Genomic DNA, 16,902 nt, shown 5'->3' on the forward strand with positions numbered 1-16,902 from the left:
GTTTTGCACAGTATTTGGTTTTGTTTTTAATTTGTCTTCTGCATTATGAACGTTTGGGGTTAGGATTTCTTCTGCAACCAGGAGGAGCAGAAACTTAGTTTTGTACTTTTTTTTTTAAGACAGGACACTTATGCTCAAGAGGAGACTTATAATAATAGTAAAAGTTGACAATTCCTCTGAATTCTTTCAGTTGTGATTTAAAGCACCTTAAAAATTCAGCTTCCTGTGACAAACAATGAATAATGTTAATTGAGGATTCTTGAAACACGTGCATAGTTGGTATCTTTTGCCCCATTCTTTCATTCCTTCACTCCCACCCCCCTTTTACCAAATTCAGAAGTTGTTATAACAACATCAGGTATCACTGTCAGTGCACCAGGACCATGATGCTTTGGACAGGAAACCTGAGCAGGGTAAATTCCAAAAACTTCCTCAAAGATCTTGTCCAATTTCTTCCTCTTGTTTGATTCTAGCTATTTGTGTAGGAGGATTGTTTTCCTATTCTTTTGATGATGATGTTAGAGCTGTAGTACTTTACTAGGGCCTGATACTAATAAATCATGATGGTGTTATAAGAATAATCAGGGTAGCTAGATTTAAAAGCAGTTTGAAGTGTTGCAGAGATTCTCTCAATAGTGAGTGACCAGGTGATAAAATGACAATTAAAATGCAAAGTATTTCCTGCAAAACCAAAATAACCTTATTCCCTTCCCTACTAAAAACCCCACAAAGTACATGAGGATAGTGATGATGACTCATAGTTCAACTGATGCTGCATTGGAAAGTTCCTCCTAATAAGTCTTTGGAAGAATAAGCTCCCTGTTCAGAGGTGATTAAAAAGGCAAATAAAATGAAAGATTTTTTTCCTACTGTGCATGAATTCATCAATTTCTAGACTCATCAGCCTGGAAAAGAGGTAAATTAGAGGTTGCAGGAAAAGGCTAATGAAATCATAGGAAAGGAGAGAAAATAAATTAGTGAATGATTGTTCACCTTCTCATAAATAAGGCATTAGAAACTATCCAGTGAAATAAGTAGTAGATTATAAGTAAATGAAAAGTATATTTTCCTGTAACACAGAATGGAGCTGTGGAACTCATTGCTACATCGTGTTGAGTGTTAAAAGCTTACATAGTCTAGAGAAATCCTTGGAGGAGACATTCATGGACTGTAAAACAGAATACTTCAATCCCAGCCTCTAGTGAGGAGCTCTAAGCTTCTGATAGTCAGCTGGAATTCGTTAAGGAAAGGTACATCCTCTTTAAGAATGTACCAGGAGGAGGGTAATGCTGCCTTCTAACTTCTGACTCCTACCGTCTTTGTCTCCACATCCCTTTCGGGCTGGTTTCTTCTGTTTGTCTGAGTCTGCATGCCTGGACAGCTTAGAGTCGTGGGAACACGTTCACATTCCCCATGTCTTCACATACACACGCGCATTTTTCCTGGAAAGCTTTTCTGCATAATTGGATTGCATCTGTTTTATTTCAATGAAACGGGATCTTGATGCAGATTACATCGTGCAGAAAAATGTACGGCGATGCACTTCGGAAAATCTCCACTAGTTGTCACTCGAGCCACATTTTCAAGACCAATTCGAACTTCTTAAGATCAATGTCTTGGGCCCCAAACAACAAATATCTGTGACAAATTTTGCCACAGAGTATTTCTGAAACGTGGTGATAGGAGTAAGTTTAAATCCAAGAGATGGCAGCCTCTGCAAGTGTTGTCCTGTGGGTGTTGACTTTCTGAATAATTATTCTTAGCAGCGTGTTGTCCAGTGCCAAGTTGCTATGAGACTTGTTGAGTCAACTGCTGAATGAATGGGTACTGTGTGCTAACTCCTCTCTTTGGAGATGGGATGATCCCAATGGACTAGTTCTCTTTGGGAGGAGGAGAAGTTAGAGAAGAATGAAAGGCATGTGACAACACCTCATTCAGCTTGGGGTTAGTTTTTGATCAATGTTTTCTAGGGCAGAAGTTAGCAGGACTGAAAAGGAGTGTGGCAAATGGATCCCGGCTGTTTTGTCTGCTTGTATTTCTTTGGAAAAAGCCAGCAATAGTTTGAGAAAAATCATAAATTTCATAAACTTGATAAGTCTCTTTTTTCTTCTTCTGTCTTTAGCTTTGCCTGTTGCAGGTTCATGTTTGGAGTTGTGTGTATTTTACTGTCTGTTTAGAAGTTGTATTGAACAAATTAGTGTTGTATTGAACAAATCATGGGCTGTACCAGTGTGGTGCTTGATGCTGCAAAGTGAGGGAGAGATACTGTTTGTCTTGAAGAGTTTCCTGTCTGTGTAAATCATAGGAAAATGCAAACATAACACAATTCAAGCTTTTAATTTTTCATTATTTTAGCAAGAATCTTTTTTTGTCTTTGTTTTGATGGCTGGCAAGCCTGTCTTGTGATTTTTCTCTCCTGCCAGACTTTTGTTTGGCCTGCCTCATTCCACAAACAAGTGCACGTGTAAACCTGGCCAATAATACCCAGGGATGGTGCAGATCATCACTGTCAGTATTGCTGTACCATTGGTGCAGGCAGCATTGGCTCCCTTTGCTCTATGAAAAGAGAAGATGGACAAGGAGTTGCTTACTTAGCAGGCTCATATGGAAAAGTATTCCTGTCTCTACATGCTTTGGCCTCAGTGAACATGCATTATTTGAGGTAGTAGCCAATGATGGAGTCAGTGAGCAAGAGCAATTAGGATGTCCCATACTGTCGCCCCACATAGTCACTATGTAAGAAGTGTTATGTGCTCTACCATGTGCATACTGGGAGCAAGGATAGAGTACAGAGCAAAGCAGCCTGCATTATGGGGCTGGAAGGCCTGACCATATACTTGTTCCTACAAATCAATTGCTGTTTCCAGTCTCTCAGAGCTTAGGTAGTAGGCAAAGTTGTATTTAAAAGGAAAAAACATCCTAACAACAAAAAAGCCCAACCATCACCATGAAAAAACCACAACCAAACAAAAAATCCAATCAAAAAAACCCCACAACTAAAAAACCGCAACCAAAACAAACCAAAAATTGCCCCCCAAACCCACCCCCAAACCAGACCAAAGCCCTTATATTTTTCAGGATTTAAAGAAAAAGACTTTATTTTAATAAAAAATTCCTTTTTAATATAATGAAGTGGAAAGAATTTTTCAATCACTTCTTCATTGTAATGGTAAAAGTGTTATTCTGAGTTATTGCTATAAAATTTCATAGAAAATATTCTTCACTGCCTTCTCTCTTTTCCTCCTGAAAAGGAAGAAGGATAATCATCTCTAACTGAATTACTCTCAAGATATTTCTTCAAGGTTAGGAAATGTTTCCTACTTCAGTTACCCATTTCCTTTGCAATAATTATGTTTTGGAAATGCTGTGAGCCCAGGCCATTACAATGAATGTCAAGGGATCAAGAGTCTGTTAGAGAGCAATGGGCAGGGTGTTTATGCATTTGTATGATTGGACTTACTATGTTTTGTTTATATAGTGAGAAAAATGAGATGAGGCTATTTATTTCCATGAAAAATGTATGCCTTTTTATCTGTATTATATCAGTCCATATTTTTGTTGCTTTGTTGAAACCTTTATTACACATCTTTGTCTAATATTTTCTTCATTCTTTCTTTTTCTAAAAGACATTTGAAACCATGGAGATTAGGCAATCACCTCCCCCACGTCTTACATTTTAAATTTAGGGGAAAATAATCAGAAACTTCGTAATGCTCTTGATTGCCTTTTAATTATTTTATGCTTTAATTAAGTCTCACCATTCCTCATTAAGGATATTGTTCAGGAACTGTTTTAGTAATCCTGCACAAGCAGCATCTGTGAAAGCTTTTGGTAGCTGTTGCCTTGGCAAGAAGAATTTTCACTTACATAAGCAAATAGCACATTGTAAGGTTTGCAGCTCTGCTGTCACCTGAGGAAGCTGTGGGGCAAAAGATAGAAGCCCAAATTTATACAATGTCTAGGAAGCCAGTTCCTGAGACTAGAACAGCCTAGTCTGGAGATAATAATTGTACTAATAAAGTGATCATTTTCATGGTTTATGCTGCACAGCTCAGAATCTCTATTAGCCAATTTGATAGGATTCTTGATCCAAGCCAATCTGTAAAGTAAAATCAGAGGTGCCAGACAGTGACTTCCTAGGTGCTTACATCATTGTCTCCTGTGGTGGCAAAAAGTCTGGGGCAGGGATCAAGGAGTTGGACTGCATGAGACAGCTCACACCAGCCTGCCTGCATGATAGAAAGGAGGGTGCTGCTGCCAGGACTAGAGCACAGCCAGTACTCCGTGTGACACAGGTGTAAATCGACCTGGAGGGTCGCCTTAACTCAGTCACTGACTCTTCAACTGTTGCACAAAATGTGATTCTATCACAGCTGGACTTTGAGCTCAAGTGAAAAATTCCTGTTTCACTGTAACGTGAAGAATTAAGTACATGCTAAATTGAACTACAGCTGAGAGTAAGTCTGAAGCGAAGCTGCTTAACTAAATTTAAAGCTTGAGGATCACTTTGGTGAGCAGTCTGGGGAGCAGTTGGGTTTTCCAAAGGTCCATGCAGAGACAGTGCCTTAGATAAAGTGAGATGCCTGGGAAGTTGCAGTAGCATTGCATGAGATTTTCCCAGCTTGTCCAGTATGCTGGATATTAGTTTGCAGATTAGTGAAATGAAAGTGCAGCTTCATCTACTGTAGTTAAACACTGAGTAGAATGAGTCTCTGTCTCCTTGATTGACACACCTGGGGCATCCTGCTTTTGCAGAGGTTAGTGTTAGCCATAAAACCCATGCATGTAGCTTAGCTCAAGGCATTGCTTTGAGTATGATATAATTTAGTAGAGTATATCATGGTGATCAGTCTCATGTGGGGTCACTCTCTTCTCTTTTGCACAGAGAAGAACAGATATGCTTGTCCTTGGCCAAAAAAGCAACTAGTATAGCAGACTTCAGTTGTGCACAACACTGTTTCAACCCTAGTCGAAATTTTGTGTATTTAGCCGTGAATAAATGAGTATCTGCCCATCAGTTCATCTGGGAATCTAGCAAATGAGAAACCACAGTAATTAAAATCTTGCTGTTGTGAAATCCTATGCAAAATACTTAGCCTCTGCCACCTAGCAATTTTTAAATCCTTAATAAGCTTTGCTTTTGATTTTCTTATGAGGAGGTAAACATCAGTGTTTCCCATTTTACAAAAGAGGCTGGTATGCAGAAGAGTCAGCTGACTTCCTTTATTCATATGCAATGAACAAAAGCACAGAGTTCTTTGATCAGGGTTATAACATTAATGTTGGGGATCTCCATACATGCAGTCACAGTTATTACAACTGTTAGAGCAACGTCTTACCTGCTGTAGGCGGAATGCAGGTTTTAGGAATTAGTCAATCAAGGAGAGATCAAGTGACTTTTTCTGGAAGAATGGAATAGTCTTACAGTCCAGTGACAGAGAAGCAGCTCGGGCTGTAAATTCGTCTTTCTAACACTTTTTTTTTCATCATTAAAAGCAGAACTGATTGTTGATTATTAAGGAAAGAAATTTTTCTTCAATTAGGAGTGTAAGGGCACTTTGAAAAATACAGGTTAGAGCCTTATGTAGCATATAAACATATAAATATGCTGTATGAATGGCTTATTATAGAAGCAGGTTACTTGAAAGCAGACAGATCAGTGATAAAGTGTAGCTTAACCAAGACCTGGTTGAAAAGAATTGAATAATTGCTGCACATTGTAAAATATTTCAAGTGGAACCTAAAAGACTCCATCACCTTCATGGAAATATAATTGCATTTCACATAAAGTCCTGGAAACTGGTACCCAGAACCTGCCTTTAATCTTAGGAGGCATGCCAGGGAGAGACATTGGAGAGAGATTTGGTGTTGCATTCTCAGATATATATATTGATACAGACTCTGAAAGACTGTAGGTAAACCTTGATGAGACTGAAGAGAGAAGAAAAATGATGAATTAATTTTACATTGAAGTAGCTGGGACTTCCTTTATTCTAATATGCTTTCTTTCTGTGACATCTTACAAAGCTGGACCTGGAAAACCAAATCATGCTTAGAGAAGTTATCTGGAGTTCTACTGTGATGAGTGGATCTCTGCATAAAACATTTTGTCAAGCAGCTGAAAAAAGTTTGGTTTTCCTTATTCTGAGCTCTTGGTTTGCAAAGCTCTGTTGCAACACCACCACAAGATTAAAAGCAAAAAGACTGTATTTTAAACATTAAGTTTTCCTCTTTCTACAAGAAAGTTCATCATGAAGTCTCTGAAATGCAGTTTATTTATAAGATGGTATGTTCTCCACTACTAATCCTGCAGATGAAATCACTGATCACATACTGCAAAGTATTAACTGAACCTGAAACAAAAATAAATACAAGCCAGTAAAATTCACTTATCTTTCAGCTGCAATGCAGTTGGGGAGGTTGGGTGTGATACCCATTTTGGACGATATAGTAAAGTTGGAAGTGTAGAAGGAGGAACTGATAAGACCCTTCTGTGTAACTTCAGGAAGACTGTAAGCACAATGGTTTTAGTGCCATGACAAGGAATTTGTCTGAGATAATGCATGAAGACCCATATAATACGTCTCTTATTATTTATGAACCTTTATTTAAAGATTTCTAGGTGGATGGGTTCCAAGACTTCTGTTGTCCTTAAAGAGTTCAGTCTGGCAGTCACAAGTGTGTGGTGATGATTCATCAGGTGTAGTAAGCTCGAATAAATTTTTGACAGATGCAATTAAGCTGTGCGTCTTAGCAACATTTTTCTTTGCCACAGGTCAATGTACTCTCCATTTGTCCAGGGCTTTCTCTAAAGTGACAAATGCTGCAAGACAGCTGTTTCAGAAGTAGGACTCATTTGGAGTCAGAGGTGAGAAAACACTTTTTGTTGTGTGTAATGGGAGGGCTAACACCAGGGCCCCAACAGAGGGAGCTTTAGGAAGCACTGCAGCTTTATACTATGTGGGGGAGACCTAGAGGAAACCTTTTATTGCAGGGAGGGGGAAGTAATAATTAATCCTTCTTCCCTTAGTCCTTTATCTCTGGTGATAGAGAATAAAGTAGGCATTCTTACAGCATGTGATCCTGTTATCAGGAGTTTATTTCCTGACAAGGAATAGAAAGGAGACTCTATTGCTTAGTCTATATGCATGCTGCCTACTGGGAGCTGTATAAAGCAGATGACTTCATATCTCATGATAGTTTTCAAGGAGTCTTCTGTGCTCTTTTGTAACAGTCCTACAGACCAATATAAGTCTGCAGAAGACAGCAAGGAACATAGGATTGCATGTCCTCTCTGAGCCTCTGTGTCTCGGTAGATATGTTCAGGGGTTAGCAATTGATGTATTGTCTCCACTAATTCACTTTGCGGCAATCTGCAGGGAGAAAACAGGATTTGGTGTTGACAATTGGAGTTATTTAAAATAACTGCTTAAAATGACAAGCCTGTAGGACCTGTACTGATTAAGAGAGAAAAATGCCAGATGTTTCAGGTGCTGCGGATGTCAACAAGAGATTAATTAATAGTTTAAGTATGTGTTTTCTATGACTAAGCTTCGTACTCTGAGAAACAAGTGATTAGTTATGTTTATTAAGTGTTAGTGTAAAAAAGTTGTTGAAAAAGTGATTAATGTGTTTTCACTGCACTGTTTATGAATCACATAAGCATGGTAAGAAGCATAGTGAATTCCAGCTTTCAAGGTGTTGTTCAGTGATTCCCACTATTTTGTCCTGTACTCTTTAGGTATTTATCTAAGAATATAAATGTATTTATATATGTGTATATATATTTTTTTGTGTATGTAAGGAGAACAACCTCACCTGGATTTGTAGAACAAAACAGTGCTCAAGGACTCAACACCAGCATTTGTGTATGTTTAGGGATGTTGATGTTGGACTGGCTCTAGCTGTAGCTCTGCTGACTGCCAACTCGAGGTGATGCCTGCTGAGTTTACTTTGTGGCTATAGCCCGTGTATACATGGGAGCACTGACTGTGCAGGTGTGGTGATCTCAGACAGGCAGCTTGTGATAACAGTGCTGTGTTTCTCTGTGGACGTTTAGACAACATGTACCTGGACCAAGTGCAGGTGCTCATCACTAGCTGCAGTCCTTGTTAACAGCTGATGGGCAGTCATCTCTGAGACAGGCCAATTGCAGTGTAACACAAAACTGTAAATTTAGTTGTTTAAACTTACTGGTGTGGTGGGTTTTTTTTTAATTTAAATTTTTCTTCTTGAATGTGATGCATCTTCATTTCATGATTGCCAGCTTTTTTTATTTTGTTAAATGTAGTATATTCCCTTAGAGCTTTCACAGGTTGCTCAGCTCAAGGAATCTGCATGAGTTTTCTGAGCCTTGGATGCTACTCTTCAGTGTGACATGTCTTTGTGGTGTTGTCTGTGTGAGTTCATTTATACCATTAAATAAAAAGAACCAACTTTAAATTTTGGTTTTCTGGAATTTCTCCTTAATTGTCTAGAAATTAGCCCACTGTTCTGTTGATCCTTGTTTCAGATCAGTGGACGCAAAGGGATGTGGAAATAGCCATGTGGAGGGGGGAAGACAAGCTTTCTCTGGCATTTGGAAATTTCTTAAGGATACTGTTTCTTACTGACTTGGTGCAAAACCTAAAATTGCTGAGATTCCACAGAGGAGAACTTTATAGCCTCAGACGTGTGTATAGGGAGATATTTGACATACAGTCTACTTTTTTGTTTCACATTTCAAAACTGAAATATTTAATTCAGATTCTGACATCTGAAGTGCATATATAATACCCAGGAAAAGAAAGGATGGAATTTAAAGTAAAAGAAAGTAATTTAAAAACGAAAGCTGAGAAAAAAACCTTTTTCTTTTGGAACACAATGGGGTTGTATGACTTTTATCCTGGTTTTTTTTTTTAGTATTGTCAGTGTTGTCTTGATTTTATGAAACACTAAGGATGCGGCAGAAATGCTTGTACTGATGAGTTGTGGCTCTTTTGAAATGCTGTGTTTTCCTGTTGTTGCTGTTGCTACCACTACATTATTGTGATCCACAGAGGCGGAATTTAGATGAGATTTTCACAGTGTTAATTGGAATCCTCACAATGGAGAACATCCCAACGAGGTGAGTATATTCCAACACACAGGGTAGCTAATCCTGACCCTGTTGATGTCATTGACAAAACTGCAGTGACCTTTTCCCACATGAGAATTTCATTTGAATTATTTCAGGTTTTCCTTTGTCTGTAAAACCAAAGTCCTTTGTTTTTGGGGCACTTGAAGTGGTTTTGTCTGGGTTTGTTTAGACTTTGCTTTAAATGCAGGTTTCTCACTTCTGTTACATATCCTTGTTCTCTTCCCTGTTCTGTAGGGCTTTTTTTCCTTCACTCTGGAATCCAAATGTGCAATGTGTGTAAGTCAGAAGGGGGCAGGAATGATACCTGGTTTAGAAACAATTGAAAATGAACCCCCCCACTCAAGCCCACCTATTTAATTTACTTCCTCAGCAACATGGCAGAGTTTAGTCTGAAGCTTCTTCAAAGAGGTCTGCCTCTACAATGACAGTTTCCAGCCCCACTGGGTTATACTTAAAAAAAAAAAAAATTAAAAAATCTCTCTGGGTATCATTTCTGTATGGTCAAACACTCTGGACCTTTCCAAGAGGAGTCTCTTTCTACAAATGTAGTCGTTTCAATGTCTGTAGAGTCTAAATGCTTAAAAAATTAATAAATAAAGCTACTGTTTCTTATGGCTCATGTTATTTCTGGACTTAAATAATTTTAGCCTTGTTGTACTAGTTGAGGTTCTCTGGAAGACAGTGGGCTCTCTTCTGTCCCAAAGTTTCACACAGATTTTGCCAGTACAGGGGAGCCCTGTTTTATGTTTGAGTTCTTTTTTCTTTTTCAGAGTGTTCATTGTGTTCAAGGAAAGGACAGAATTCATATACAACTTCACTAAGGCTGAACCATGAGCTGTGCATCCAAAACTGTGGGACAAACTAAGCTGATGTTGACTGAAGGTAGTGCAGGGTTTGAGGGCCACGTTCACGGTATTGCTGTGGTTGTGTCTTCACTGACGTGGCTTCATGTGCACCACAGAAAGGTGGTGGTTTCCTAGGACTGCCTGGCTGTGTATGTCACAAGTCTGTGGATATGGGTCTTTGCTGGGTGAGTGTTTCCGCACTCCCCTCCTTGGGGAAGATTTCTCTGGCTAGTCTTATATACTGGAGAGGATTCATAGCTCTTGTGTCTGTTTTTGCTGCTGTTTCTCTTCTAAGTGTATGTATTCCATACTGGCAAGTGTCCATAGTTTCATATAAACATATACCAGGTGGTTGTTGTTGCCTCTTATGCAGTCATGTAGAATTACAAATGTTTGTGTATGATTCCTGATTTCTAGCTCTGCTCTGTGAAGAGTTTGCTTATAATAAGTGACTTCAATGTGTTTCTCGAGACTTCTTTAGAAAACTTCTGTTAGAAGTCTATTGCTAAATAGTGTTCAATGGGTTAAATGCAGTTGCTGGCTCTTATTATCAGAGGCATAGTTATCTAGGAACAGTTGCAAGATGCCTGAGTATAACAATGTCTAGCATATTTTACATGCGTGCTCTCTGCAAACGCCAGTTTATTCCTGAAAAGTACCATAACATTTTGTAGCACTCATACATGATCTCAGTAGGAGTACAGGCCAAGCTGTCTTAGGCCAGTGCTTATAGTTAACCTTAAGATGTTTGTGCAGACACCTGGACTGTACAAATACCCTGTGAACTGTAATCATGCAGTTATGGATGTGGGAACTTGGTGATGCCACTTGAAGGCATTATCATGCCTGCCATGACATGACTTGATGGCCTCAACCCTGGTCAGGATCTCATGGCACTGTGCTCCCTACAAACATACTGTAAGTGATGTTGAAGAATTTACCATCTAGATGGGCAGGATGGAAAGGAGACATCATTATACTCCTTTCATAAACAGACTCTAAAAATGGTAGACTTGGGTCAGGCCTGTGGGAAACTGTCAACTGGACCCAGCTCCAGGTCATAGGCTGAGGGTCAAGGCTCTGTGTCCCTTGCATAGGGCTCCTGGCTGGTGTGATGCAGGCATTTCCCCCAAGTGCTGTTTTATTGGTTATTTGCTTTTTCATCTTGTTACAGAGCTTCTGAAAGTACTCAGCCAGATGGGCTGTTTGATTTGCTGGATGTTTCACTCTTTTATGTTTAGTTAAGTCAATACATGTCAATTTCTCATCTGTAAAGCAGAGCTAAAACTTTCCTATTTAATACTGTGCTGTGAGGATAAACTAAGCAGTTCATTTCTTTTTTGCTGTGTCAGGAAGAGAGTTAATATGGTTTAAAGATGAAAATAAGTATTTTGGATTGAATCTTCCCTTCCTCCCTCTCTCTCAGTATTACACGTATGCTGTGTATCTGAAGTTTTTGCTCACTCTTTTAGGATTTGAGTAACATACATTTTAAATGAGTTCTCTCTTTTGGATTCCAGAGGTTAACACCTGCCCATTCAAAGTTTCTCTGACCTCTTTTCGTAAATGTTAGAAGGGATGTTCCTCTTTGGAGGCAACTTATTCATATGACTTCTTAATTATTAGGAGAGTGTTGAACGTGATGGGGATGATCTGTGACTTGAGCTCAGGAGTCAGGCTGTAGTTCCCAAGTGGAAAACATACAGTCTCGTGGTTAAGATCAAAGGCTGTATATCTTGCATTTAGTCCCTGTCTTTGTGCATCCTTCAGTATCCCAGTCATTTAAGTGAAGGAGCTTAAATTTCCCAGTCTAGCCTAGGTGTTGTAGGAATAAATTAATTGGTGCAGATGAGTCACTCAAAAATGCTCTGGGACTATGGGTTATTTAAAAACCTGAATTTATCACTGAGGCCAGACTTTTCTAAAGGGCTCGGTTTGGCTTGTAAGCTTATGCCAGTAGTTGTCTTACCACTGTCATTTAGGATTTGTATCACAATTTTGCCTAGAAGCCCACATGGACATCAATAATGCATTACACAAAGGCTTATTATCCAGGAGTTCTTGCCCTAAAGAACTTGCAGTCAAGTCAGAAGCAATAAATGGATATGAAAAATATAAGAGAATGGGAAGAACATGGCAATGATAGAGTATACTCACTCTGTCTGTCTGTCTATCTCTCTCTCTCTCTGTCTTTCTAACTGATAAGAATCTGATGCCAGGAGGAGGCAGTGAATATTTTTAGCATTGTGATTGTATCTTTAAACTGGGGTGGAATCTCTACAGCATTATTTTAAACAAATGTAAGTAGGAGAAGTGGAGGTTTCAGTAGCAAATTTACTAGCGATTAGTGTGCAGACCAGTCTGTCTATGCACTGCAAGGTATATTTCTGCCCTAAATTGAATTATTTTAGCTGTCAGCAAATGCTTGATAATATAGTGATCTGTGCTTGGAGGATTTGCTCTTTATATTAATGTTGTATTGCATTTGGTGTTGAGGCTCGATAGAGCCACTCATCTTTACCTCATGGCCCCACGTGGACTCACTTCGCTGAGTCATGAGTGGGCAATTGAATAAGAAGAGAGACCTTGTCAGCTCCAGGCATTAATATAAATCTCGGTGCTTGTAATACATTTACATAGCTCCCCCAGGTCTATCTGGACTTAAAATCGTCTCTCTCATTCACAGCCCTTCTGGGATATTGATAGCTCGCTTCTGCTTTGCAGTTTTCTGATTCAGAATTTGGCCCAGGAGATCGCCAGCAGTAGGTTTTCTGACAGGCACTCAGTGAGTGCTGACACTGGCCCACCTTGGTGTGCATGTGTTGCCTCAAGTAATACTAAACACTTTGCTGGGGAAACAGGGGCTCCTGCTTAGCAGGCAGCACATTTTACTCTCCAGTTTCTCTTGTTGAGATGCATTTTACCTCTAAATGGCTTACAGCTATCAGTGCCTCATGGCTGCTACAAGGCCTTCATGAAGCGTTTTGGTGATCTTTTTATGTAGAAAGAGCACATATCTGCATCATAGGCCCCTGCATAAATGAGTGGTCACTGTATCTGTTTCTCACAGGGATTCATAAAGAGGTTCTTCCTCATTTCTTTACCCTAATCATGTGGACATGTGTTAAGTAGTGTTATGATCTTAAAGGAGACATGATCCACTAGTTAAGATGGCTCATGTTACATGTATGAGCCTTTGCTGATGATCTTGCAGAAGGTCCAGGAACTGAATGGAGCTTGGAGTTTGATGTATCTCAGAGAAACATCTTACAGAAAGAAAGAAAGACAGGATGTAGACATACTGGAACAGAACAGCAAAGGGATGCTATTGTGTTCTGTTTTTCTAGAAAACCAGCAGTTTTCTCTTTTCAGGCTGGTGATCTACTGCCCATAAACATCAGTAAATTGTCTAAAAAAATAAACATAAAAATAAATATAAAATAAATAAAAATTGTCTAAAAAAATAAAGTCACAGAGAAGCAGGAAAGTGTGCATGGCTGGAGTCTGGTATGTGTTGTTTTGGATTTTTTCTCCTACAGCCTTAGAAAATGCTTTTTTGATCTCAAAGTTAGGCAGAACTCCTCCATTCATTTCTGTTTCATCACTGTTGTATTACTACAAATAAATAAATGCTGGGGCATAATTTTATAAGTAGTCCGCATTGGGAAATGGGGACTTGAGAGTTCATTCTTCCAAGGACATACATATTTTACTGGCTTTTATCAGGAAGATTGTCCAACTGCTGCAGAGCCTTAAAGCAAACGTTGTTTTTGGGGCTGGCATCCTTCCTTCCTCTCTTTCCTCCATAGGAAGCACCAAGGTAGTGTCCACCAGAAGAACTGATAATGTTGCCAGGTGCTTGTGCCTCTAGTGTAGGTAGATGTGTTGTGAAATGAAAAATAACCTTTTAAGAGATAATGGTAGCAGAATCAAATGTTATCAGAGGCTGATGTCTCTGTAGCTATCTGAAGGGAGTTCAGTGTCAGTGTTTATTTTGAGAGCAGGAGACATGGATGCTGTCACAAAGTTTTGTTAAGGTGACTTCTGTTATACAAAATGATTGGCTTGCATTTCCTTGCTTCAGCTGATGCATGTTGGTGCAGTGGGAGAAGCTGTCCACTCTGTATCTTCATTGATCTTCTGGTTATAGATGTGTTTTAAGAACCAACTTATGTCAGGCTGCAGCCAGTTCCTGACCAGTTGTTCATGACATTCATCTTGTGCTAAAGCTGAGGGAGAGCTTTCAGTGAGAGAGTCAAATGGCCTCAGTTGTTTTCTATTTTATTACCTAAACAACTGTGAATTTGCTATGCTCTTTGCCATCTTTTCCCTCACCATTTTTTCCTTCAGTACCTTCCAGGTGAGCACTAATATGAGTGCCACAGCATCTCAGAGCTTTGGGGTAACTCAGAGGGAAACTGCAAGGCAGAGAGTCAAAGGCTGGAAACTTTCCCGATTGATGAAAGATTTGTGTGTGTTTGTGTGTATATGTATGTAGTCTGACTGGTTGATAGTTTTGTTTGTTTTTTAAATTCTGTTTGGGCAACGAACACAGAACATCCTCTATTTCTGCTACTGCAGAGACAATATTTACTGCTAAAACTTTTGTGGTGAGAGTCTCTCAGTAGTAAGCGTTTCAGGATATTGCTTTGCTGCGGACTACAACCTTTTAAGTCTTTGTTGTAACAACCACAATATTTTCCCTTTTTTAACTTGGGTTCATTGTGCTTGAGGTGAGCTACAACCTTGTCAGCAGGTCAGAAATGCTCTGCATTACTTGTACAGTTAGACAGGAGGGAGGTTCCTGTCATGGTGAGAATAGTCTTGTCATCAGTGAATGGATACAAATTAATGAAAGCTTTGCTTTTTTCTTGGTCACATTTTATTTTGTCATTCCCTAAAGGAAGGTTTATTGTCTGTATGTGAATTGTCAGGCTCAAAGCTCCTTTTCAAGCACTATTTTGTTACTGCACAATCCCAGACAAGGAGTTCTGCAGGTGTGTGTGCAGTGCAGACCCACTGCTGCAGCAGAGGTTCAGAGGGTTGGAAAGGATGCTGACCCTCACTCATTGCTGCACAGGAGGCTGTAGCCAGTTGTCTTGCTCTGGAGAGGGAAGATTCAATACTCACACTGCTGGTGTGAGTCTGTATAAGATTGATCTTCAAGGCTATACTTCTGTATTCATTTTATCATGTCATTGCTTGGCCCCAACTCCCCAGGACTCATCCTTTTTTCTCTCAGCTAAGCTTTAATAAGGTCTGTACCCATGGATCTGGTTTCCCCTCATAAGTGTTCCTGTTAATGGTCATAGAAGGTCTTGGCACTAGACAAGCCCATGAACGTGTGGAGGGCAAGGACTTGCTGTGTGCTGAGGCCCCTGTGTAAGGGATGATCTCAACTCAGAGTGCTGTCATGCTGATGCCAGGTAAATGGGGTTTTTGTGACTGACCCATAAGTGAGTTGTCCCCTAATTCAACAGAGATAGAAATAAGTGATGTAAGTTGTATCTAAAATGTGCAGGGAATAGTTAATGGAATCAATTACTGTGTAATATAATTTGAAGAGTTAAAGATAGTTTTCTGCCTTTATATTCCTTCTGAAAATTTACAGCAGAAGAGGCTTTGTTACCCACTGTCCTCTGAGTATTGGGTTTTGAATATTCATCCAGCCAATCTTCCTGATTGACTGAGTCTCCCATGTGGCTGCATATGCACTAAGGCCAATTCCTGCAGCAGGTTTCCTAAGTTTGATGCTGCCTGCCTTTACTTGCAGCTGAGTAGCCCCTTTTCCTCCACATCCACCAGAAGACCATAAGAGTGACTTTACATCAACAAAAATATGACACAAATTATGTAACTTTTTCATCTTAAAAAATGAGTTCTCTTTTTGAGATGCCTTGCCAGTAGGTTGCACATAAGTTTGTTCACAGCAGAGAATCACTGAGACTCAGGAATTATTCACTTCGGTCAGAGGTGGATATTCACAGGAGTGAAGGATTTATGCATGTACCTGTTTTTCCGAGGGCAACCTCTTCTACCTCTTTTTCTAGATTATTTTTGTTACAAGCCTGTCATTTTGTAGTGGGGCTGTACACGAGTGTCAGGTCCCTTCCCTAGAGCTCTGCCTCAGTCACTGTGAACTTGATCATTTAGCAACTTTTGTGTACCTTCAGCCTACAGTTTCTCTCCTGACCCCATCAAATACAGTATTTTCATATCAGTTTCTCTGTCTTTGCCCAGCCAATTGCAATTTTCTGCTCCACCCTTTATTCTTATCTTAGTTTGCTTTTTCCACAATCCTTGCTGCCGTGTACAAGCTTTTAAAAATGCTTGTCACTCCCCATGGGTGGTGTTTGACTCCTTTCCCTGGTTTATGTGCTGCTTTCTCTGCCTTGGTGGGGGCAGGCTGAACTTGGACCACTCCCATATGCTTCTGTCACCTTTCCAGTGTTGAGACCCAGGTATGGCTCAGCCTGGAGCTGCTGTTGCAGAACATTCCACCTGGTTCCTCAGCCTGGTGCAAGCTCACTGCAGCTGGACTCTCTGTAGGTGTTACCCCAAAGCCTAATGAACGTTTGCAGAGCCTGTGCAGCACACACTTGCAGGTGTGAAACTACAGCATAGCAGCTGGTTTATTCAGGAGTGTGTAAATCAGTCATATTTGGGTGGTTTCTGGCTGCACACTGTTTTTAAAATGGAAAAAAAAAGCTGAAATGCTACATGTATGTAAGATGTGCTGCCACTTTCTGAGGCAATACAGCACTCTGGAGTGTGCATTAGCACATTGTTTTGTTAACAATGAAGTTCTTTCCCTCTTCCACTTGAAGACAGAGAGCCTGAGACAGAGAACATTGGTGCTTAAAATCATCTTTTCTTTTTTTTAGGAAGATGATGATGTGATAGCAATTGTTTGAAGAAGAAGGAAAATAAAGTAAGGTC

The 16,902-nt window shown here is 39.8% G+C and overlaps 1 protein-coding gene across 6 annotated transcripts in view; it reads left to right on the forward strand.

The window, feature by feature from the left end:
* The window catches only part of TSPAN4 (tetraspanin 4), a 437,423-nt gene that overhangs the window by 90,066 nt on the left and 330,455 nt on the right, over positions 1 to 16,902 (forward strand). Inside the window, exon 1 of one of the 6 annotated variants that reach the window (XM_071558762.1) lies at positions 6,835 to 6,868. The exons of the other annotated variants lie outside the window; for them this stretch is intronic. The gene's annotated coding sequence lies outside the window, so the exon portion shown is untranslated. Of the gene's footprint in view, positions 1 to 6,834; positions 6,869 to 16,902 lie in introns of those variants that run through there. 6 annotated transcript variants of the gene reach the window in all.

Source organism: Pithys albifrons, chromosome 6, assembly GCF_047495875.1.
Source record: "Pithys albifrons albifrons isolate INPA30051 chromosome 6, PitAlb_v1, whole genome shotgun sequence".
NCBI lineage: Eukaryota > Metazoa > Chordata > Aves > Passeriformes > Thamnophilidae > Pithys > Pithys albifrons.